The sequence below is a fragment of the Siphateles boraxobius genome, unplaced genomic scaffold (genome assembly GCF_051911475.1).
Source record: "Siphateles boraxobius isolate OS27281-9 unplaced genomic scaffold, OSU_SipBor_1 77, whole genome shotgun sequence".
In the NCBI taxonomy this organism is placed as follows: domain Eukaryota; kingdom Metazoa; phylum Chordata; class Actinopteri; order Cypriniformes; family Leuciscidae; genus Siphateles; species Siphateles boraxobius.
Genome location: NW_027509205.1, coordinates 6,441,575 through 6,464,078, shown reverse-complemented (window position 1 = coordinate 6,464,078; position 22,504 = coordinate 6,441,575). Strand labels below are relative to the sequence as shown.

The 22,504-nt window shown below is 46.5% G+C and overlaps 4 non-coding genes and 2 pseudogenes across 4 annotated transcripts; all 6 read left to right on the top strand.

Annotated features, from left to right (window-relative positions):
• The first annotated feature begins 865 nt into the window (after nt 1-865).
• On the top strand, nt 866-1,056 carry LOC143727167 (U2 spliceosomal RNA). The gene has a single exon (XR_013199374.1). It is a non-coding gene; the product is annotated as a U2 spliceosomal RNA (small nuclear RNA).
• Nucleotides 1,057-1,490: 434 nt separating this feature from the next.
• On the top strand, nt 1,491-1,654 carry LOC143726836 (U1 spliceosomal RNA). The gene has a single exon (XR_013199063.1). It is a non-coding gene; the product is annotated as a U1 spliceosomal RNA (small nuclear RNA).
• A 6,593-nt stretch (nt 1,655-8,247) lies between these two features.
• Nucleotides 8,248-8,423, top strand: LOC143727293 (U2 spliceosomal RNA; annotated as a pseudogene).
• A 434-nt stretch (nt 8,424-8,857) lies between these two features.
• On the top strand, nt 8,858-9,021 carry LOC143726835 (U1 spliceosomal RNA). The gene has a single exon (XR_013199062.1). It is a non-coding gene; the product is annotated as a U1 spliceosomal RNA (small nuclear RNA).
• Nucleotides 9,022-15,655: 6,634 nt separating this feature from the next.
• Nucleotides 15,656-15,831, top strand: LOC143727312 (U2 spliceosomal RNA; annotated as a pseudogene).
• Nucleotides 15,832-16,259: 428 nt separating this feature from the next.
• On the top strand, nt 16,260-16,423 carry LOC143726833 (U1 spliceosomal RNA). Its single transcript, XR_013199061.1, has one exon. It is a non-coding gene; the product is annotated as a U1 spliceosomal RNA (small nuclear RNA).
• The last annotated feature ends 6,081 nt before the right edge of the window (nt 16,424-22,504 follow it).

The following is a 22,504-nucleotide window of genomic DNA, read 5'->3' as shown; positions in this document are numbered from 1 at the left end:
ATGAATACCTTGTGCATGTGTGAAAAATCACCTGACATACAGTCGCCTATGGCCGTATTCATGTTGTTGTTTTTACTGTTTACAGCGCCACCAAGTGGCCAGTCGCCACATCCCTTTTCACCTGAGCACAGGCTGAGCCCGTGCACAGGTGTACCGACTTGGGTGTAATTGTCTCATTCCGTTGGAGAGTTATGGCCATTTAAGTAAAGCCCGCCTCGCCCACTCCCAACGTTTTGGCGTCCCGTCGCCAACGTGAATCGAAATTCCGACTTTTTTCCCCATCGCTGTCGGCAATCAGACTCCAGGGAATCTTTCTGCACCGGTTTGGGTCAGATCGGGCGAAAGACCTAGGACTAGTGTGCAAAAGTAGCTTTTTCACAAAATCCCAAATACCCGAAAATCTCGCCAGCGCAACCATCGAATCCGAGGCCTGCGTCTTGTTCGGCCCGAGCCAAGGATTCCGGTGATGTAAGACACTTGGGTCTGCGACGGACGGTTCAGGAGTTACGAGGCATTTCGTACTTCTGATCGCTGCAGCGCCACCTTGGGGTCGATTGGGCCGAGCCTTGGTGATGTTGTAGACCGGGCGGGTACTACCATCCCTCAAGAGTTTCAAGTCTCTACGACGTACGCTTTGGTCTGCCCGCTCACTTTTAGGGCAGAATGTTTGTTGGTCCAAAATCCCAGGTTGCACTTCAAAGTGTCGTGTTGTGCGCTCTGCTGTGATCCATTTTCGGTGTCAACAGTCAAGCTGAGCTTGTATTGCTGTGAGCTGAGCTTGTTTGCTGGCGACCTTTAGACCCTCTCGCCACGGCCCAGGTGGGCGTGGCCTTTGACGGCTCCCCCGCCTCTGCGTCATTGTGTCATCGCTTCTCGGCCTTTTGGCTAAGATCAAGTGTAGTATCTGTTCTTATCAGTTTAATATCTGATACGTGCCCTACCCGGGCACCATATATTAAATTGATTTTTGGAACTGGGAGATGGAAGAGGGGCTTGCTCCGTCCACTCCACGCATCGACCCGGTATTGCAGTACTTCTGGGAACGGTGCACCCCCAAAAACTGTGTTCAATGAAAGAGATGTTTTAGTCTTGTGTGGCAGCAGGTGTTAATGGAAGTAACGTATATTGCTGTGTATGGGTGCTTTAAAGGTGTTGTAGGTGATCATATGCTATACAGGTAATGGTGGTGTGAGAGGGAAAAAAAAACAACAACTCTGTTCTTATCTCGTTTAACATCTGATTCGTCCACTATCCGGTGACCGCGTATGAAATTGATTTTTGGCTCATGGATCCGGAGCATGAAAACAACATCATCCACAACAACAACAGCAAAAGAGCCCGACTCTGCAGGTTTTTGATGTCTCTCTCTTATCTCTTGGAGTTTTTACGAATGAGCTGATGAGTTGAATCAGGTGTGTGTTTGATTGTCCGACCGTTGGTGAGGATTGCGGAGAGGGACACGGTGCCTCTGACGGGAGGCCTGGGAATTCATACTTACCTGGCAGGGGAGACACCATGATCAGGAAGGTGGTTCACCCAGGGCGAGGCTCGGCCATTGCACTCCGGTTGTGCTGACCCCTGCGAATTCCCCAAATGTGGGAATCTCGACTGCATAATTTATGGTAGTGGGGGACTGCGTTCGCGCTCTCCCCTGGACACACTGGTTAAAAGAGCAGATTGTTCGAGTTCCTCTTCTTCTGGTAGTTAACGACCTAGGAAGTCCAGGGAATTGAACTGCAGTGGTTGATCGAGAGATGTAAAGCTCTCAACCTAGGACCAGTCTGCAAAAGTAGGGCTGTTTTTTAGTTTTTTTTTTCATCATTCTTCAAATAATCTCCATTATTCAACCAGCGCTTTTATTGGCAGCAGTGGTCCTAGAAGCAAAGTTGTTCCGAATGAGGAGTTCTATCATGTGGTATGAATACCTTGTGCATGTGTGAAAAATCACCTGACATACAGTCGCCTATGGCCGTATTCATGTTGTTGTTTTTACTGTTTACAGCGCCACCAAGTGGCCAGTCGCCACATCCCTTTTCACCTGAGCACAGGCTGAGCCCGTGCACAGGTGTACCGACTTGGGTGTAATTGTCTCATTCCGTTGGAGAGTTATGGCCATTTAAGTAAAGCCCGCCTCGCCCACTCCCAACGTTTTGGCGTCCCGTCGCCAACGTGAATCGAAATTCCGACTTTTTTCCCCATCGCTGTCGGCAATCAGACTCCAGGGAATCTTTCTGCACCGGTTTGGGTCAGATCGGGCGAAAGACCTAGGACTAGTGTGCAAAAGTAGCTTTTTCACAAAATCCCAAATACCCGAAAATCTCGCCAGCGCAACCATCGAATCCGAGGCCTGCGTCTTGTTCGGCCCGAGCCAAGGATTCCGGTGATGTAAGACACTTGGGTCTGCGACGGACGGTTCAGGAGTTACGAGGCATTTCGTACTTCTGATCGCTGCAGCGCCACCTTGGGGTCGATTGGGCCGAGCCTTGGTGATGTTGTAGACCGGGCGGGTACTACCATCCCTCAAGAGTTTCAAGTCTCTACGACGTACGCTTTGGTCTGCCCGCTCACTTTTAGGGCAGAATGTTTGTTGGTCCAAAATCCCAGGTTGCACTTCAAAGTGTCGTGTTGTGCGCTCTGCTGTGATCCATTTTCGGTGTCAACAGTCAAGCTGAGCTTGTATTGCTGTGAGCTGAGCTTGTTTGCTGGCGACCTTTAGACCCTCTCGCCACGGCCCAGGTGGGCGTGGCCTTTGACGGCTCCCCCGCCTCTGCGTCATTGTGTCATCGCTTCTCGGCCTTTTGGCTAAGATCAAGTGTCTGGTCCTAGGGTAGAGACAGCGATCGCCTCTTGGAGGTTTTTCCGGCTTGGGTCCTTCAGTGACTTGAGCCCCAAACTTTTGAGAGGTACATTGATCCAGCTGCTTTTATTCCGGTTCTGTTTTAAGGTAAGACCTTTTTATCTATTTATTTATTTATTTATTGTTTTTTAAAGTTTTAGGCTGTTGGTGTCTCCACCATGTCGGCTGCCCGTGCCGGCATGAGGAGGCACCACAGCGTGCGTTTTTTATTCAAAGAAGTTGAGGGGAAGCTCCTGGGGATGTCACGTCTTGACTTCTCCAGGAAGCTGATCCAAAAAACTCTAAATTTTAAACCTGATGATCTGAATTGCATCGTGACTCTGCCCCTGAACAAAGGATTTGATGTTAGTTTTAGAGCGGTTTCCCACCTGAATGATTTCTGGCACAGATTTGAAGTAGCTAAATCCCAGCTGTCCATGTTTACTGTTGAAAAGCTCTCTGACAACACACTTAAAACTGTGATTGTTAGAATGTTTAATGAGACAGTGACTGGGGAGGACATTTGTGTCTGGCTGGGCAGATTTTGCACAGTTCGAAGCCAGCCAGTCAAGGTTTTAGATGAGGATGGTATTTGGACATGCTCCTGGCGAATTCCCATTAAACAATGGGAAGACGCTGGGGGCTACCAGGGCCTGAAGCATCTGCCTTCTATGATTGTGTTGGGTGAGAACAGAGGCTACATTCACTACCAGGGTATGCCCAAATTATGTAGAAAATGTGGAAAGTTTGGGCACTTAGCTGAAGCATGCCAGGAAATGATATGTGGGAAATGCAGAGAAATTGGTCATACTTTTGAAGAGTGTACCAATGGCAGGCGGTGCAACCTCTGTGGGGAGTCATCCCATCTCTACAGAGATTGCCCTAAAAGTTTTGCCAACAAACTGAAAGGCAACAAAATGGCCGCCCCACATGTGGAACAAACAAAAGAGCAAAGGAAGGAGGAGGCGGTCCCTGAGGTTTTGGCGGGAAATTCTATTTCCCAGCCAGCCTCAGGGAGTGGGCAGGAGGAAGGAAGTGGGGCGGCCACAGGGGCGGAGTCAAGTTTTAACAGCGAACAGAGTGAGGAAGCCGTTCCCCAACAAGAGAGAAGTGAAAACAAAATGGAGGAGGAGGAGGAGGATGCAACGGCTTCCTCACTCTACACCGTATCGGAGGTTAGTGTGGTGGATAGTGGGGGTGAATCCGAGGGTTCACTCCCCAATGCTCAGGTGCAAAAAAGGTCTGCGAGATCTCCTCTGCTTCAAACAGAGGAGAAAAGGCTGCGGGCATCGCATCGGCTAGATAGTTCCTCTTCGTTAGATCTAGACCGTATGTGGCCCGCAGAATCTCCCAATGAAGTCTCATTTTTGCACGTTAAGCTTAGAACATCGTCACCGAAGGAGCCACAAGAGGTTCTCTCTGTGGACTCTGAGGCGGCGAGCATTTGCCCTCCTGATCCCAGTTTTTCTGGGGAAAAGGAGAAGCAAGTGCTACATGACATAACATGATTTTAATGTAACTTTCTGCAGTCTTTTGGTTTTATCCTTCTATTAATGCTTGTATTTTTAACCATACTGCTCATGGCCCTCACTATCTCTACAATCAATGTGAGAAGTGTGAGGTCTACTTTGCGAGCACAGAGTGTGTTATCCTTTTTAAAAACTTTTAAGTCAGATGTGTTTTTATTGCAAGAATGTGGTTTGCCCTTTTTAACAAATTACAGGAAGTGGGAGGAGATTTGGACCCCAGGATTTTCCATTTGGAGTGGGTCCAATTTTAACAAAAATGACGGTGTTGCTATTTTAATAAAAAATCCCAACCTTTTGGTGAAGGGCAGCACTGTGGTGAGGGACGGGCGGGCAATTTTAGCAAATCTGACTTTTTTAGGTAAGGATCTTAACATTTTAAATATGTATGGTTTTACTGAAAAAAATAACAGGTATGAGCTTTTAGAAGACTTGCAACCCCACATGCTAGGCAGGGCTCCCCTAGTGGTAGCAGGGGATTTTAATTGTGTATTATCAAAAAAGGACAGAAGGAGGGTAGGAGAGGATTTTAAGGTCGACAAGACATCGGTTTTATTACAAAATATAGTCAAAGATTTTAAGTTAGTTGACTGTTTTAAAACAATGCATCAAAGAGAGGAAGGCTTCACCTGGTTCAGTGGTGACGGTGCCAGAGCCTCTCGAATTGACTATATTTTTACCAGGGACCTCCCGCCGACCGATGCTACATTGACCCCCCTCTTTTTTTCCGACCACATGATGCTGTCTTGCACTCTTTCACTCCCCACGGGTGTGACTGCAGGGGGAGGGCTGTGGAAGCTGAACTGTTCCCTATTAGAGGACAAGGAAGTGGTTAGTGAGTATAGGGAGCAGTTCAGCCAATGGCAGACCCTCCAGGACTTTTACGACTCACGTGCACAGTGGTGGGAGATGGTGAAACAAAGGACAGGACGGTTTTTTAAACAAATTGGAAAAGAAAAAAAGAATAAAGAAAAAAGACGCATGATGGGGTTGCAAAAAAGACTGCAGAGATATTTTAACCTTTTAAACAATGGATTGGATTTTACAAATGAAATAAAAGAAGTAAAGAAAGAAATGTCAGATCTGTCTGAAACAAAGAGCAAAGGTGTCATTTTAAGATGTAGAGAAAGGGAGTTAGAGGAAGGAGAGAAGTGTACCAGGTATTTTTTTAAAAAGACAATAGCTCGGGGAGGGTCGATCAATATTTTAAAAACTTTTAGAGGGGGGGAAGTAAATACAACTGACCTGATTTTAGGGGAAATTGAAAGTTTTTACAGTAATTTATACGGCACTAAAGAGGTACACAATGGCATCTTAGAGGAAGTTTTAGGGTTTTTAGATGAAAAAGTTAAGAGTCCAGATGTGCTTTTATCCCAGGATTTTAATCTTTTAGAATTGGAAAAAGCTTTAAAGGGTTTTAAGAAGGGGAAGTCCCCGGGCATGGACGGACTCCCCTTTGAGTTTTATCTGACTTTCTGGGACATTTTAGCACATGACTTACTTACAGTTTTTAAAGAATTTGAGACTCTTGACATACTTCCAGACAGCTTTAGAGTAGGGATAGTTACATTACTGTACAAAAAAGGAGACAAGACTGACTTGAGAAACTGGCGACCAATCACTCTTTTAAATTATGATTGTAAACTTTTTAGTAAGATTTTAGCTACACGCATGTCGACTGTTTTAGAGGACGTAATCCACCTGGATCAAGCTTGCGCTGTGCCCGGCAGGAAGATCACGGACAGCCTGGTACTGATCAGAGACGCCATCTGTTATGCGAGAGACAGAAACATTAGGCTTGTAGTCCTAAATTTAGACTTTGAAAAAGCTTTTGATCGGGTCTCGCACCAGTACCTCCTTCAGGTACTGCAAAAAATGGGCTTTCCAGAGAGGTTTATAGCTTGGGTGGGACTGCTGTATGAGGGCTTAAGCAGCAAATTTCTTGCAAATGGGCATCTTTCCAAAGCTGTAAATATCCACAGCGGTGTCCGTCAGGGGTGTCCTTTATCTCCCCTTCTGTATGTGGCTTGTATTGAGCCACTGGCACAGATCTTGAGAAGGGATAAATGGATTAAAGGACTAGATATCCCAGGAACTGGTGGACTGACGGCGACCTGCGTTTTATATATGGATGACGTGACCCTTTTAGCGACTGACTTTTTATCAGTACGAAGAGCAATGGACTTGACTGACTGGTACGGTCGGGCCTCGGGCGCCAAGCTTAACAGGAGTAAGTCCGAGGCCCTGCTCTTCGGGCCGTGGGGCGACGTGGACACAGGAGGACTAGATTTGGATTTTAAAGAAAAGGATTTGAAAATTTTAGGAGTAAAATTTGACAGGGAGGGTGGAGGACCAGGAAACTGGACTGACATGTTAGGGAAAGTCAGACAAAGACTGGGCTTTTGGGGACTAAGACAACTGACGTTAGAAGGCAAGATTTTAATTTTTAAAGCAGTGATTTTACCACTAATTTTACTTGTCTGTTCCGTTTTTAGTCCCCCAAGACGATTCCTGGCTAAGTTGGAGAGGGCGGTATTTTATTTCCTGTGGGGGTCCAAGTGGGAACGAATCAAGAGGGAGGTCGTTAAAAAGAAAAAAGAGAATGGCGGGAAAGGCCTCCCAGACCCCCACCTGTTTTTAGGCAGCCGCTTTGCCGCCCTCCATATCCAGTATGCACTGACCCCATCCAGAGAACACAAGACAGCAGCCATGACCCGATTCTGGATGGGGTCATACCTAAGAAGTTTGAAAATTTTACCCATTGATCTTAAAAGTCCAGTGTCTTTTAATTTGTCAAAAGAGCATAGTTTCATTAAGAAATTTTTAAAGAAATATCTTTTAGAAACAAATGATGCCACTGTTTTAACTAATCACAAGTCTCTCGTCTCTCTTGTGCAGGATCGAGAATCGGTGAGTCCAGTTCCAGGCCTCACACTAGGTGAGGCCAAAGACGTTTGGAGGAACGCAGCCCACCCAGCTCTCCAGAACAGGCTTAAGGACCTGTCGTGGATGGTGGCTCATGAGATCCTCCCGGTCAGGGCGGTCATGCACTCCAGAGGCATGGCCAAAAACTCCACCTGCCCACGGTCCGGATGTGGTTCCCCGGAGACCGTTCAACATCTGCTCTGGGAGTGCGGCGCTGCGCGGGACCTGTGGGCCAAGACAGGCCCCCTGTTTTTCCCGTGCCTGCCAGCGGGTGGGGCCCAGGTGGACTATAAGCTCGCCATCCTGGGGGTGGGTCAGGGCTTGAAGGAGTTGACACCACCAACGTTTGCCTCGCTCTGGCTCACCCTCAACCACATCAAGGATGCCATCTGGGTCACCAGAAACCTGCTGGTGGGGAAACGCGTGACGGTCCCCCTCCACGCGTGCGAGCAGAGGATAACATCAACGCTGCAGGGTGGGCCGCACGTCGTTATTCGGATGGGGGGGCCGAGGTCACACGGAGAAGGTCCCGGCCGCCACCGTACCTGGCCGCCCGTAGATGCACCCTCACCACTCTGGCTACGGGAACAGCGGGCCAGCGGGCCGGAGGAGAGGGGATCTCCGCTGGGCACTGGAAGCGAGGAGTCTGGGGCCTGTTCTGGAGACCTGGAGTGAATGGACATTCTTGATAGGGACTCACCCTCGATCCTGTACAAGAGATGTTTTATTTGGCATATTTTATTGTTTTATTGTTTTATATTTGCATTCCTATTTTATTTTAATCCATTTTACCTTTACTTTAAAACAACACACAACATACATGGACTTTTACACAACACATCAACATAACTGATTTTTAACTGTAACTTATGTCCTTTTTGTTGTTTTAAGATATGTGCAAAAATGTGATTTTATAAGGAAAAAATGGATATTGAAAGAATGGAATGAAACAATGTGACAATAAACTTTTTTCGAAAGAAAAATCTGTTCTTATCAGTTTAATATCTGATACGTGCCCTACCCGGGCACCATATATTAAATTGATTTTTGGAACTGGGAGATGGAAGAGGGGCTTGCTCCGTCCACTCCACGCATCGACCCGGTATTGCAGTACTTCTGGGAACGGTGCACCCCCAAAAACTGTGTTCAATGAAAGAGATGTTTTAGTCTTGTGTGGCAGCAGGTGTTAATGGAAGTAACGTATATTGCTGTGTATGGGTGCTTTAAAGGTGTTGTAGGTGATCATATGCTATACAGGTAATGGTGGTGTGAGAGGGAAAAAAAAACAACAACTCTGTTCTTATCTCGTTTAACATCTGATTCGTCCACTATCCGGTGACCGCGTATGAAATTGATTTTTGGCTCATGGATCCGGAGCATGAAAACAACATCATCCACAACAACAACAGCAAAAGAGCCCGACTCTGCAGGTTTTTGATGTCTCTCTCTTATCTCTTGGAGTTTTTACGAATGAGCTGATGAGTTGAATCAGGTGTGTGTTTGATTGTCCGACCGTTGGTGAGGATTGCGGAGAGGGACACGGTGCCTCTGACGGGAGGCCTGGGAATTCATACTTACCTGGCAGGGGAGACACCATGATCAGGAAGGTGGTTCACCCAGGGCGAGGCTCGGCCATTGCACTCCGGTTGTGCTGACCCCTGCGAATTCCCCAAATGTGGGAATCTCGACTGCATAATTTATGGTAGTGGGGGACTGCGTTCGCGCTCTCCCCTGGACACACTGGTTAAAAGAGCAGATTGTTCGAGTTCCTCTTCTTCTGGTAGTTAACGACCTAGGAAGTCCAGGGAATTGAACTGCAGTGGTTGATCGAGAGATGTAAAGCTCTCAACCTAGGACCAGTCTGCAAAAGTAGGGCTGTTTTTTAGTTTTTTTTTTCATCATTCTTCAAATAATCTCCATTATTCAACCAGCGCTTTTATTGGCAGCAGTGGTCCTAGAAGCAAAGTTGTTCCGAATGAGGAGTTCTATCATGTGGTATGAATACCTTGTGCATGTGTGAAAAATCACCTGACATACAGTCGCCTATGGCCGTATTCATGTTGTTGTTTTTACTGTTTACAGCGCCACCAAGTGGCCAGTCGCCACATCCCTTTTCACCTGAGCACAGGCTGAGCCCGTGCACAGGTGTACCGACTTGGGTGTAATTGTCTCATTCCGTTGGAGAGTTATGGCCATTTAAGTAAAGCCCGCCTCGCCCACTCCCAACGTTTTGGCGTCCCGTCGCCAACGTGAATCGAAATTCCGACTTTTTTCCCCATCGCTGTCGGCAATCAGACTCCAGGGAATCTTTCTGCACCGGTTTGGGTCAGATCGGGCGAAAGACCTAGGACTAGTGTGCAAAAGTAGCTTTTTCACAAAATCCCAAATACCCGAAAATCTCGCCAGCGCAACCATCGAATCCGAGGCCTGCGTCTTGTTCGGCCCGAGCCAAGGATTCCGGTGATGTAAGACACTTGGGTCTGCGACGGACGGTTCAGGAGTTACGAGGCATTTCGTACTTCTGATCGCTGCAGCGCCACCTTGGGGTCGATTGGGCCGAGCCTTGGTGATGTTGTAGACCGGGCGGGTACTACCATCCCTCAAGAGTTTCAAGTCTCTACGACGTACGCTTTGGTCTGCCCGCTCACTTTTAGGGCAGAATGTTTGTTGGTCCAAAATCCCAGGTTGCACTTCAAAGTGTCGTGTTGTGCGCTCTGCTGTGATCCATTTTCGGTGTCAACAGTCAAGCTGAGCTTGTATTGCTGTGAGCTGAGCTTGTTTGCTGGCGACCTTTAGACCCTCTCGCCACGGCCCAGGTGGGCGTGGCCTTTGACGGCTCCCCCGCCTCTGCGTCATTGTGTCATCGCTTCTCGGCCTTTTGGCTAAGATCTAGTATCTGGTCCGAGGGTAGAGGCAGCGATCGCCTCTTGGAGGTTTTTCCGGCTTGGGTCGTTCAGTGGCTTGAGCCTCAAACTTCTGAGAGGTATATTGGCAGTGCCTTTTTTTTTTTTTTTATCCGGACGACTTGGTTTTCCAAGGAATCCTTTGTTCTTAAGGTAAGTTATTTATTTATTTATTTATTTATTTATTACGGTTTTAAGGTTGTGTTTTAAATAGCTGTTGGTGTCTCCACCATGTCGGCTGCTCGTGCCGGCATGCGGAGGCACCACAGCGTGCGTTTTTTATTTAAAGAGGTGGATGGTAAGCTCCTGGGGTTGTCACGTCTTGACTTCTCCAGGAAGCTGATCCAGAAAGCCCTAAATTTTAGACCCGAGGACTTGAACTGCCTAGTAACTCTCCCCCTGAACAAAGGTTTTGATTTAAGTTTCAAAAGTGCTTCCCTGTTAATTGAATTCTGGCAAAGGTTTGATGCATGCAAAGCCCAATTCGCTATGTTTACTGTGGAGAAACTTTCTGACAATTCATTAAAAACTGTGATTGTTAGGATGTTTAATGAAACAGTGAATGGGGAGGACATTTGTGTCTGGCTGGGCAGATTTTGCACTGTTCGGGGTCAACCAACCAAAGTGTTAGATGAAGATGGTATCTGGAATTGCTCCTGGCGAATTCCCATTAAACAATGGGAGGACGCCGGGGGCTACCAGGGCCTGAAGCATCTGCCTTCAATGATTGTGTTGGGAGAGAACAGGGGCTACATTCACTACCAAGGAATGCCCAAACTGTGCAGGAAGTGTGGGAGGATGGGGCATTTAGCTGATGCATGCAAGGAATTAACATGTGGGAAGTGTAGAGGAATTGGTCACATCTTTGAAGAATGTACCATTGGCAGAAGGTGTAATCTTTGTGGTGAAACTGACCATCTCTACAGAGATTGCCCTAAAAGTTTTGCCAACAAATTGAAAGGGAACAAAATGGCCGCCCCACATGTGGAACAAACAAAAGAACAAAGAGAGAAGGAGGTGGTCCCTGAGATTTTGGCGGGAATTTCAAATTCCCAGCCAGCCTCAGGGATTTGTCAGGAAAAAGGAAGTGGGGCGGCCACAGGGGCGGAGTCACAGCTTGAAACCGAACAGGGGGAGGAAACCACTCCCGGACAAGATAAAGGAAAGGAAACAGAAGACGGAGAGGATGAAACGGTTTCCTCCCTCAACACCGTCTCGGAGGTGAGTATGCCCTCCAGTGGGAGTGAAACTGACCTTTCACTCCCAAATGCTCAAGTGCAGAAGAGAACTGCGGGATCTCCGTTGTGTGTAGTAGTGGAGAAAAGAATGAGGGCTACACAAGGGCTGGATAGTTTCTCCCCGGAGGATCCAGACCGCATGTGGCCCTCAGAATCCCCTAATGAAGTTTCCTTTCTGCATTTTAAGCTAAGAACATCAACACCGAAAGAGTCGCAAGAGTTCAGCTCTGTGGCTTCGGAAGTGTCAACCTCTTGCCCTCCTGAACCCAGCCCCCATGGGAGAAGGGAGAGGCATGAGGAACAAGAAATAACATAATTTTAAAGATGCCTCTGTATGTCTTTTATTAGTCTTCTTTTAAAAGTTCATATCATTTTAACTATACTGCTCATGGCCCTCACAATCTCTACAATAAATGTGAGAAGTGTGAGAAGTGATATACGAGCACAGAGCGTTTTATCCTTTTTAAAATCCTGTAAGTCAGATGTGTTTTTATTGCAAGAATGTGCTTTGCCCTTTTTATCCAATTACAGAAAGTGGGAGGAGCTTTGGACCCCTGGACATTCTATCTGGAGTGGGTCCAATTTTAACAAAAATGACGGTGTTGCTATTTTAATCAACAATCCAAACATCTTGGTGAAGGGCAGCACGGTGGTAAGGGATGGGCGAGCAATTTTAGCAAACTTGACTTTTTTAGATAAGGATTTTAATGTTCTTAATGTGTATGGCTTTAATGATAAGAATGAAAGATATGAGCTTTTAGAAGACCTGCAGCCCCACATGTTAGGGAGGGCCCCTTTGGTGGTGGCAGGGGATTTTAACTGTGTCTTAACTCCGAAAGATAGGAAGAGGGTAGAAGGTTTTAAATTTGACAAAACATCGGTTTTATTGCAAAATTTAGTCAGAGATTTTAATTTAGTCGACTGCTTTAAAAAAATGCATCAGAGAGAGGAGGGCTTCACCTGGTTCAGTGGTGATGGCACCAGAGCCTCTCGCATTGACTACATTTTTACACGGGACTGCTTGCCAACCGATGCTACATTATCCCCCCTCTTTTTTTCTGATCACATGATGCTATCCTGCACCCTTTCACTGGCCTCTGGTGTGACAGTAGGAGGAGGGCTGTGGAAGTTGAACTGCTCCCTGTTGGAGGATGAGGAAGTATTTAGTGAGTACAGGGAGCAGTTCAGCCGATGGCAGACCCTCCAAGACTTTTATGATTCACGTGCACAGTGGTGGGAAATGGTAAAGGAACGGACGAGACAGTTTTTTAAGAAAATAGGAAAGGAGAAAAAGAAAAAAGAAAAGAGACGCATGATGGGGTTGCAAAAACGACTACAGAGGTATTTTAATCTTTTAAAAATTGGGTTTGATTTTAGTGAAGAAATAAAAGAAGTAAAACAAGAAATGTCAGTTTTAGCCCAAATTCAAAGTAAAGGTGTCATTTTAAGGAGTAGAGAACAAGATATTGAAGAAGGGGAAAAGTGTACAAGATATTTTTTTAAAAAAATTATAACACGGGGAGGGGCTTTGACAACTTTGAAATCGGATGGGAGGGTGGTAAATGAAACAGAAGAGATTTTAAGAGGGGTGGAAAACTTTTATAGTGATTTATATGGCCTAAAACAAGTACACGACGATACCTTAATGGAAGTTTTAAATTTTTTAGACAAAAAGCTCCAGAGTCAATGTGCACTTTTAAGACAGGATTTTACGATTTTAGAAATACAAAAAGCTCTGAAAGGTTTTAAGCGTGGGAAGTCCCCAGGACTAGACGGACTACCACTTGAATTTTACTTGACCTTTGGGGACATTTTAGCACATGACTTACTGACTGTTTTTAAAGAATTTGACAATGTGAACAGACTTCCAGACAGCTTCAGAATAGGGATAGTGACGCTATTACATAAGAAAGGCGACAAGACTGACTTAAAGAATTGGCGACCCATCACTCTTTTAAACGTTGACTGCAAACTTTTTAGCAAAATTTTAGCCACGCGTATGTCGACAGTTTTAGCAGACGTAATCCACTTGGATCAAGCATGCGCCGTGCCCGGAAGGAAGATCACGGACAGCCTGGTACTGATCAGAGACGCCATCTGTTTTGCGAGAGACAGAAACATTCAGCTAGTAGTCCTAAATTTAGACTTTGAAAAGGCATTCGACCGTATCTCGCACCAGTTCCTGTTTAAGGTACTGGAAAAAATGGGTTTTCCTGGGAGGTTTATAGCCTGGGTGGGACTGCTGTACAACGATCTGTCTAGCAGAATTTTGGTTAACGGGCATTTATCCAAAGCTGTAAAACTCTACAGCGGCGTCCGTCAGGGGTGTCCTTTATCTCCCCTTCTGTATGTGGCTTGTATTGAGCCACTGGCACAAATCTTGAGAAGGGATAAATGGATTAAAGGACTAGACATCCCAGGGACTGGTGGACTGACGGCGACCTGTGTTTTATATATGGATGACGTGACCCTTTTAGCGACTGACCTTTTATCAGTACGAAGAGCAATGGACTTGACTGACTGGTACGGTCGGGCCTCGGGCGCCAAGCTCAATAGGAGTAAGTCCGAGGCCCAGCTCTTCGGGCCGTGGGGGAACGTGGACACAGTTGGACTAGATTTGGATTTTAAAGACAATGATTTGAAAATTTTAGGTGTAAAATTTGACAGAGAGGGTGGAGGACAAGGAAACTGGACTGACATGTTAGGGAAAGTCAGGCAAAGACTGGGCTTTTGGGGACTGAGACAATTGACGTTTGAAGGCAAGATTTTAATTTTTAAAGCTGTGATTTTACCACTGATTTTACTTGTCTGTTCTGTTTTTAGTCCCCCAAGACGATTCCTGGCCAACCTGGAGAGGGCGGTATTTTATTTCCTGTGGGGGTCCAAGTGGGAACGACTAAAGAGGGAGGTCGTCAAAAAGAAAAAAGAGAATGGCGGGAAAGGCCTCCCAGACCCCCACCTGTTTTTAGGCAGCCGCTTTGCCGCCCTCCACATCCAGTACGCACTGACCCCATCCAGAGAACACAAGACAGCAGCCATGACCCGATTCTGGATGGGGTCATACCTAAGAACTTTGAAAATTTTACCCATTGATCTTAAAAGTCCAGTGTCTTTTAATTTGTCAAAAGAGCATAGTTTTATTAAGAAATTTTTAAAGAAATATCTTTTAGAGACAAATGATGCCACCATTTTAACTAACCATAAGTCTCTTATCTCTCTTGTGCAGGATCGAGAATCTGTGAGCCCGGTTCCAGGCCTCACACTAGGTGAGGCCAAAGATGTTTGGAGGAACGCAGCCCACCCAGCTCTCCAGAACAGGCTTAAAGACTTGTCGTGGATGGTGGCTCATGAGATCCTCCCGGTCAGGGCGGTTATGCACTCCAGAGGCATGGCCAAAAACTCCACCTGCCCACGGTCCGGATGTGGTTCCCCGGAGACCGTTCGACATCTGCTCTGGGAGTGCGGCGCTGCGCGGGACCTGTGGGCCAAGACCGGCCCCCTGTTTTTCCCGTGCCTGCCAGCGGGTGGGGCCCAGGTGGACTACAAGCTCGCCATCCTGGGGGTGGGTCAGGGCTTGAAGGAGCTGACACAACCAAAATTTTCCTCGCTCTGGCTCACCCTAAACGTGATCAAGGATGCCATCTGGGTCACCAGAAATCTGCTGGTGGGGAAACGCGTGACGGTCCCCCTCCACGCGTGCGAGCAGAAAATAAGATCAACGCTGCAGGGTGGGCCGCACGTCGTTATTCGGATGGGGGGGCCGGGGTCACACGTAGAAGGTCCCGGCCGCCACCGACCCTGGCCGCCCGTAGATGCACCCTCACCACACCGGCTACGGGAACAGCGGGCCAGCGGGCCGGAGGAGAGGGGATCTCCGCTGGGCACCAGAAGCGGGGAGTCTGGGGCCTGTTCTGGAGACCTGGAGTGAATGGACAATCTTGATAGGGACTCACCCTCGATCCTTTACAAGAGATGTTTTATTTGGCAAGTTTTATTGTTTTATTGTTTTTATGTTTTATTCCTATTTATTTTAATCCATTTACGTTTCCTTTAATACAACTCAAATATTAACATACATGGACTTTTACACAACACACAATCAATAATTGATTTTTAACTATAAAGTGTGTCTTTTTTATTTGTTTTTGTTGTTTTAAGATGTGTAAATAAATACTTGATTTATAAAAAAATGTAAATGGAAAACATGGAATGAAAACCTGTGACAATAAAACTTTTTCGAAAGAAAAAAATCTGTTCTTATCAGTTTAATATCTGATACGTGCCCTACCCGGGCACCATATATTAAATTGATTTTTGGAACTGGGAGATGGAAGAGGGGCTTGCTCCGTCCACTCCACGCATCGACCCGGTATTGCAGTACTTCTGGGAACGGTGCACCCCCAAAAACTGTGTTCAATGAAAGAGATGTTTTAGTCTTGTGTGGCAGCAGGTGTTAATGGAAGTAACGTATATTGCTGTGTATGGGTGCTTTAAAGGTGTTGTAGGTGATCATATGCTATACAGGTAATGGTGGTGTGAGAGGGAAAAAAAAACAACAACTCTGTTCTTATCTCGTTTAACATCTGATTCGTCCACTATCCGGTGACCGCGTATGAAATTGATTTTTGGCTCATGGATCCGGAGCATGAAAACAACATCATCCACAACAGCAAAAGAGCCCGACTCTGCAGGTTTTTGATGTCTCTCTCTTATCTCTTGGAGTTTTTACGAATGAGCTGATGAGTTGAATCAGGTGTGTGTTTGATTGTCCGACCGTTGGTGAGGATTGCGGAGAGGGACACGGTGCCTCTGACGGGAGGCCTGGGAATTCATACTTACCTGGCAGGGGAGACACCATGATCAGGAAGGTGGTTCACCCAGGGCGAGGCTCGGCCATTGCACTCCGGTTGTGCTGACCCCTGCGAATTCCCCAAATGTGGGAATCTCGACTGCATAATTTATGGTAGTGGGGGACTGCGTTCGCGCTCTCCCCTGGACACACTGGTTAAAAGAGCAGATTGTTCGAGTTCCTCTTCTTCTGGTAGTTAACGACCTAGGAAGTCCAGGGAATTGAACTGCAGTGGTTGATCGAGAGATGTAAAGCTCTCAACCTAGGACCAGTCTGCAAAAGTAGGGCTGTTTTTTAGTTTTTTTTTTCATCATTCTTCAAATAATCTCCATTATTCAACCAGCGCTTTTATTGGCAGCAGTGGTCCTAGAAGCAAAGTTGTTCCGAATGAGGAGTTCTATCATGTGGTATGAATACCTTGTGCATGTGTGAAAAATCACCTGACATACAGTCGCCTATGGCCGTATTCATGTTGTTGTTTTTACTGTTTACAGCGCCACCAAGTGGCCAGTCGCCACATCCCTTTTCACCTGAGCACAGGCTGAGCCCGTGCACAGGTGTACCGACTTGGGTGTAATTGTCTCATTCCGTTGGAGAGTTATGGCCATTTAAGTAAAGCCCGCCTCGCCCACTCCCAACGTTTTGGCGTCCCGTCGCCAACGTGAATCGAAATTCCGACTTTTTTCCCCATCGCTGTCGGCAATCAGACTCCAGGGAATCTTTCTGCACCGGTTTGGGTCAGATCGGGCGAAAGACCTAGGACTAGTGTGCAAAAGTAGCTTTTTCACAAAATCCCAAATACCCGAAAATCTCGCCAGCGCAACCATCGAATCCGAGGCCTGCGTCTTGTTCGGCCCGAGCCAAGGATTCCGGTGATGTAAGACACTTGGGTCTGCGACGGACGGTTCAGGAGTTACGAGGCATTTCGTACTTCTGATCGCTGCAGCGCCACCTTGGGGTCGATTGGGCCGAGCCTTGGTGATGTTGTAGACCGGGCGGGTACTACCATCCCTCAAGAGTTTCAAGTCTCTACGACGTACGCTTTGGTCTGCCCGCTCACTTTTAGGGCAGAATGTTTGTTGGTCCAAAATCCCAGGTTGCACTTCAAAGTGTCGTGTTGTGCGCTCTGCTGTGATCCATTTTCGGTGTCAACAGTCAAGCTGAGCTTGTATTGCTGTGAGCTGAGCTTGTTTGCTGGCGACCTTTAGACCCTCTCGCCACGGCCCAGGTGGGCGTGGCCTTTGACGGCTCCCCCGCCTCTGCGTCATTGTGTCATCGCTTCTCGGCCTTTTGGCTAAGATCTAGTATCTGGTCCGAGGGTAGAGGCAGCGATCGCCTCTTGGAGGTTTTTCCGGCTTGGGTCGTTCAGTGGCTTGAGCCTCAAACTTCTGAGAGGTATATTGGCAGTGCCTTTTTTTTTTTTTTTATCCGGACGACTTGGTTTTCCAAGGAATCCTTTGTTCTTAAGGTAAGTTATTTATTTATTTATTTATTTATTTATTACGGTTTTAAGGTTGTGTTTTAAATAGCTGTTGGTGTCTCCACCATGTCGGCTGCTCGTGCCGGCATGCGGAGGCACCACAGCGTGCGTTTTTTATTTAAAGAGGTGGATGGTAAGCTCCTGGGGTTGTCACGTCTTGACTTCTCCAGGAAGCTGATCCAGAAAGCCCTAAATTTTAGACCCGAGGACTTGAACTGCCTAGTAACTCTCCCCCTGAACAAAGGTTTTGATTTAAGTTTCAAAAGTGCTTCCCTGTTAATTGAATTCTGGCAAAGGTTTGATGCATGCAAAGCCCAATTCGCTATGTTTACTGTGGAGAAACTTTCTGACAATTCATTAAAAACTGTGATTGTTAGGATGTTTAATGAAACAGTGAATGGGGAGGACATTTGTGTCTGGCTGGGCAGATTTTGCACTGTTCGGGGTCAACCAACCAAAGTGTTAGATGAAGATGGTATCTGGAATTGCTCCTGGCGAATTCCCATTAAACAATGGGAGGACGCCGGGGGCTACCAGGGCCTGAAGCATCTGCCTTCAATGATTGTGTTGGGAGAGAACAGGGGCTACATTCACTACCAAGGAATGCCCAAACTGTGCAGGAAGTGTGGGAGGATGGGGCATTTAGCTGATGCATGCAAGGAATTAACATGTGGGAAGTGTAGAGGAATTGGTCACATCTTTGAAGAATGTACCATTGGCAGAAGGTGTAATCTTTGTGGTGAAACTGACCATCTCTACAGAGATTGCCCTAAAAGTTTTGCCAACAAATTGAAAGGGAACAAAATGGCCGCCCCACATGTGGAACAAACAAAAGAACAAAGAGAGAAGGAGGTGGTCCCTGAGATTTTGGCGGGAATTTCAAATTCCCAGCCAGCCTCAGGGATTTGTCAGGAAAAAGGAAGTGGGGCGGCCACAGGGGCGGAGTCACAGCTTGAAACCGAACAGGGGGAGGAAACCACTCCCGGACAAGATAAAGGAAAGGAAACAGAAGACGGAGAGGATGAAACGGTTTCCTCCCTCAACACCGTCTCGGAGGTGAGTATGCCCTCCAGTGGGAGTGAAACTGACCTTTCACTCCCAAATGCTCAAGTGCAGAAGAGAACTGCGGGATCTCCGTTGTGTGTAGTAGTGGAGAAAAGAATGAGGGCTACACAAGGGCTGGATAGTTTCTCCCCGGAGGATCCAGACCGCATGTGGCCCTCAGAATCCCCTAATGAAGTTTCCTTTCTGCATTTTAAGCTAAGAACATCAACACCGAAAGAGTCGCAAGAGTTCAGCTCTGTGGCTTCGGAAGTGTCAACCTCTTGCCCTCCTGAACCCAGCCCCCATGGGAGAAGGGAGAGGCATGAGGAACAAGAAATAACATAATTTTAAAGATGCCTCTGTATGTCTTTTATTAGTCTTCTTTTAAAAGTTCATATCATTTTAACTATACTGCTCATGGCCCTCACAATCTCTACAATAAATGTGAGAAGTGTGAGAAGTGATATACGAGCACAGAGCGTTTTATCCTTTTTAAAATCCTGTAAGTCAGATGTGTTTTTATTGCAAGAATGTGCTTTGCCCTTTTTATCCAATTACAGAAAGTGGGAGGAGCTTTGGACCCCTGGACATTCTATCTGGAGTGGGTCCAATTTTAACAAAAATGACGGTGTTGCTATTTTAATCAACAATCCAAACATCTTGGTGAAGGGCAGCACGGTGGTAAGGGATGGGCGAGCAATTTTAGCAAACTTGACTTTTTTAGATAAGGATTTTAATGTTCTTAATGTGTATGGCTTTAATGATAAGAATGAAAGATATGAGCTTTTAGAAGACCTGCAGCCCCACATGTTAGGGAGGGCCCCTTTGGTGGTGGCAGGGGATTTTAACTGTGTCTTAACTCCGAAAGATAGGAAGAGGGTAGAAGGTTTTAAATTTGACAAAACATCGGTTTTATTGCAAAATTTAGTCAGAGATTTTAATTTAGTCGACTGCTTTAAAAAAATGCATCAGAGAGAGGAGGGCTTCACCTGGTTCAGTGGTGATGGCACCAGAGCCTCTCGCATTGACTACATTTTTACACGGGACTGCTTGCCAACCGATGCTACATTATCCCCCCTCTTTTTTTCTGATCACATGATGCTATCCTGCACCCTTTCACTGGCCTCTGGTGTGACAGTAGGAGGAGGGCTGTGGAAGTTGAACTGCTCCCTGTTGGAGGATGAGGAAGTATTTAGTGAGTACAGGGAGCAGTTCAGCCGATGGCAGACCCTCCAAGACTTTTATGATTCACGTGCACAGTGGTGGGAAATGGTAAAGGAACGGACGAGACAGTTTTTTAAGAAAATAGGAAAGGAGAAAAAGAAAAAAGAAAAGAGACGCATGATGGGGTTGCAAAAACGACTACAGAGGTATTTTAATCTTTTAAAAATTGGGTTTGATTTTAGTGAAGAAATAAAAGAAGTAAAACAAGAAATGTCAGTTTTAGCCCAAATTCAAAGTAAAGGTGTCATTTTAAGGAGTAGAGAACAAGATATTGAAGAAGGGGAAAAGTGTACAAGATATTTTTTTAAAAAAATTATAACACGGGGAGGGGCTTTGACAACTTTGAAATCGGATGGGAGGGTGGTAAATGAAACAGAAGAGATTTTAAGAGGGGTGGAAAACTTTTATAGTGATTTATATGGCCTAAAACAAGTACACGACGATACCTTAATGGAAGTTTTAAATTTTTTAGACAAAAAGCTCCAGAGTCAATGTGCACTTTTAAGACAGGATTTTACGATTTTAGAAATACAAAAAGCTCTGAAAGGTTTTAAGCGTGGGAAGTCCCCAGGACTAGACGGACTACCACTTGAATTTTACTTGACCTTTGGGGACATTTTAGCACATGACTTACTGACTGTTTTTAAAGAATTTGACAATGTGAACAGACTTCCAGACAGCTTCAGAATAGGGATAGTGACGCTATTACATAAGAAAGGCGACAAGACTGACTTAAAGAATTGGCGACCCATCACTCTTTTAAACGTTGACTGCAAACTTTTTAGCAAAATTTTAGCCACGCGTATGTCGACAGTTTTAGCAGACGTAATCCACTTGGATCAAGCATGCGCCGTGCCCGGAAGGAAGATCACGGACAGCCTGGTACTGATCAGAGACGCCATCTGTTTTGCGAGAGACAGAAACATTCAGCTAGTAGTCCTAAATTTAGACTTTGAAAAGGCATTCGACCGTATCTCGCACCAGTTCCTGTTTAAGGTACTGGAAAAAATGGGTTTTCCTGGGAGGTTTATAGCCTGGGTGGGACTGCTGTACAACGATCTGTCTAGCAGAATTTTGGTTAACGGGCATTTATCCAAAGCTGTAAAACTCTACAGCGGCGTCCGTCAGGGGTGTCCTTTATCTCCCCTTCTGTATGTGGCTTGTATTGAGCCACTGGCACAAATCTTGAGAAGGGATAAATGGATTAAAGGACTAGACATCCCAGGGACTGGTGGACTGACGGCGACCTGTGTTTTATATATGGATGACGTGACCCTTTTAGCGACTGACCTTTTATCAGTACGAAGAGCAATGGACTTGACTGACTGGTACGGTCGGGCCTCGGGCGCCAAGCTCAATAGGAGTAAGTCCGAGGCCCAGCTCTTCGGGCCGTGGGGGAACGTGGACACAGTTGGACTAGATTTGGATTTTAAAGACAATGATTTGAAAATTTTAGGTGTAAAATTTGACAGAGAGGGTGGAGGACAAGGAAACTGGACTGACATGTTAGGGAAAGTCAGGCAAAGACTGGGCTTTTGGGGACTGAGACAATTGACGTTTGAAGGCAAGATTTTAATTTTTAAAGCTGTGATTTTACCACTGATTTTACTTGTCTGTTCTGTTTTTAGTCCCCCAAGACGATTCCTGGCCAACCTGGAGAGGGCGGTATTTTATTTCCTGTGGGGGTCCAAGTGGGAACGACTAAAGAGGGAGGTCGTCAAAAAGAAAAAAGAGAATGGCGGGAAAGGCCTCCCAGACCCCCACCTGTTTTTAGGCAGCCGCTTTGCCGCCCTCCACATCCAGTACGCACTGACCCCATCCAGAGAACACAAGACAGCAGCCATGACCCGATTCTGGATGGGGTCATACCTAAGAACTTTGAAAATTTTACCCATTGATCTTAAAAGTCCAGTGTCTTTTAATTTGTCAAAAGAGCATAGTTTTATTAAGAAATTTTTAAAGAAATATCTTTTAGAGACAAATGATGCCACCATTTTAACTAACCATAAGTCTCTTATCTCTCTTGTGCAGGATCGAGAATCTGTGAGCCCGGTTCCAGGCCTCACACTAGGTGAGGCCAAAGATGTTTGGAGGAACGCAGCCCACCCAGCTCTCCAGAACAGGCTTAAAGACTTGTCGTGGATGGTGGCTCATGAGATCCTCCCGGTCAGGGCGGTTATGCACTCCAGAGGCATGGCCAAAAACTCCACCTGCCCACGGTCCGGATGTGGTTCCCCGGAGACCGTTCGACATCTGCTCTGGGAGTGCGGCGCTGCGCGGGACCTGTGGGCCAAGACCGGCCCCCTGTTTTTCCCGTGCCTGCCAGCGGGTGGGGCCCAGGTGGACTACAAGCTCGCCATCCTGGGGGTGGGTCAGGGCTTGAAGGAGCTGACACAACCAAAATTTTCCTCGCTCTGGCTCACCCTAAACGTGATCAAGGATGCCATCTGGGTCACCAGAAATCTGCTGGTGGGGAAAC